Source organism: Pristiophorus japonicus, chromosome 11 (assembly GCF_044704955.1).
Source record: "Pristiophorus japonicus isolate sPriJap1 chromosome 11, sPriJap1.hap1, whole genome shotgun sequence".
NCBI lineage: Eukaryota > Metazoa > Chordata > Chondrichthyes > Pristiophoridae > Pristiophorus > Pristiophorus japonicus.
This window is the reverse complement of record NC_091987.1, coordinates 144,667,600-144,669,667: the sequence shown is the minus strand read 5'-3', so window position 1 is coordinate 144,669,667 and position 2,068 is coordinate 144,667,600. Positions and strand designations below refer to the sequence as shown.

Sequence of the window (2,068 nt, the reverse complement as noted above, 5' to 3'; positions counted from 1 at the left end):
CCAAATATTATATTGATAGATTTATGTTAGGAACAATATTAAGCAATATGGATCCAAGTGGGGTAGATAGAGTTAAGATACTGATCAGCCATCATCTGATTTGAATTGTGGCACAGGCTCAAGAGGCCTACTCCAATTCTTATGTCCCTAAGTTCATCAATGGATATGGATCAAAGGTGGATAAATGGAGTTGAGATACAGATAACACATCATGGAAATAAATGGAGGAATAGGCTCCAGGGGCTGAATGGCCTACTCGAGTTGCTGTAAAGGTTTACAAGTACTAAATATCATTGGTAAGAGGCAAACAATTCCATTAGTACCATCGCCCCGTACCCTGTTCTCTGGGTCGTAGCCACGTGGAAACCTGTTACGGTATTCTAGCGTATCAAGCCATTGTAACCTAAATGAAGCCCAATGGTTTCCAAACACTGCATCATCAAGGTTAAGCCCCCTGCGGGTCAAATCGTGACATCACAGGGCAAACCTCACCCTCACACGGCACAGCACCACATTGCGATCAGACATCACTATAGGTATGTAGTGGGTCAATTTAAAGCAGGAGGCTGCACAGCCAGTTTAAGTGAAGGAAAGGAAGCTGCACTGACTGTGACTAACTGGCTGATGTATCTCGGAGTGAATGCGGTCGGTTAGAAGAATTGAAAAGCATAAACAATGAACCCAACAGATTAGGCAGAAGGTTGTGGACATTGAAAGATTTGTGGGAACGTGTTTTCTTGCATCACCACTTATCTTGGCTGCGCACCTTGTGGTTCCTTCAGGAACTGAAGCAGCGACTACTGCAGATGCCCTTTGATGCTGAGGGCTTCTTTAGTGAGCAAGTGCAGGAGCTGCTGCAGGGCTACAAGCATCTCCAGCAGAACCTTCAGGCATTCCTGGATTGGCATCCATGGGGACACTGACTCTCTTTGTAGTTTAGCCCACCCCATCTACAGGTCCCTTTGGGGACTGCAGCCATTTCAGGGCTTCAGACAGAGCGCAATGTCCTTGTACCATGCCAGCCCGTCATTCCAGATTAGGACCTGGAATGCTGGCAGCTAGCAACGAGTAACCTTCAAGGCTCTGTCCAGCTCTACCTGCCCAAGCAGTTCCTGCCTTTGATAGTCCACCACAGATCTGAGTGGGCAGGCCATATCCAGTACTTCCGTGTGGATACCAGTGTGTGTGGAGTCTGATGCATCTGATAAAAGAATCCCTTTGGTATTTGGATTTAAATATTCTTCATTCTGTGAAAACCAGCTCTTGGTCCTCATTGATGAAATACACAGAGATCAAATAGCTTCAGTCAGGGTGCTATCTTGTAAATCACTGAAACTTCGAGCCAGGGCAAACAATGAAACCTCTGAAAAGCCACGAGTTTTCACATACAATCAGCATTTTGCCCAAAAATCGACTGTACCAATTGCTGATGCACAAAAGCAAGTCAGCTCCCGTCAGGTCATTGCTGGGAACTTTAAAATTGATACAATGTGGTTGTGTATGAAAAGAAAGGGCCAGCCCGCAAAAGGCATCACATTTGGCAGTGATTACATGGAGACAGTGGGACAAGTTGCAGGCTCCAAACTTACAACCTGTACAGCCCCAGTGGCCTAATGGATAAGGCACTGGTTTCCGGAGCCAGGGATTGTGGGTTCAAGTCCCATCTGGGGTGAAGCATGTTTTGGCCCAGAAACAAATCCCAAAGCAGCTTTTATAAACATTGCCGCATTCAATGACAGACAGATAGCTTTCCTTATAGCTTATCGTCCGTTCCTGTTTGGGACCTTCTCACTCTGTTGCTTGTTGTCCAGTGGCACAAACCAATGCAATGCTTCTACCAAGCTGTGCACCATCCAACACTCAGGGAACTATGACTCCTGCACTTTCCAGGCAAACACTGACCCTTGGGGTTGGGAACAAAAGGGAAAAAAGAAAGACTTGCATTTATATAGCGCCTTTCACGACCACCGGACATCTCAAAGCACTTTACAGCCAATGAAGTACTTTTGGAGTGTAGTCACTGATATAACGTAGGAAATACGGCAGCCAATTTACTCTCAGGGACGGT

The 2,068-nt window shown here is 46.0% G+C and overlaps 1 non-coding gene across 1 annotated transcript; it reads left to right on the top strand.

Moving 5' to 3' along the window:
- The first annotated feature begins 1,599 nt into the window (after positions 1-1,599).
- On the top strand, positions 1,600-1,672 carry trnar-ccg (transfer RNA arginine (anticodon CCG)). Its single transcript has one exon. It is a non-coding gene; the product is annotated as a tRNA-Arg (tRNA).
- Positions 1,673-2,068: the final 396 nt, after the last annotated feature.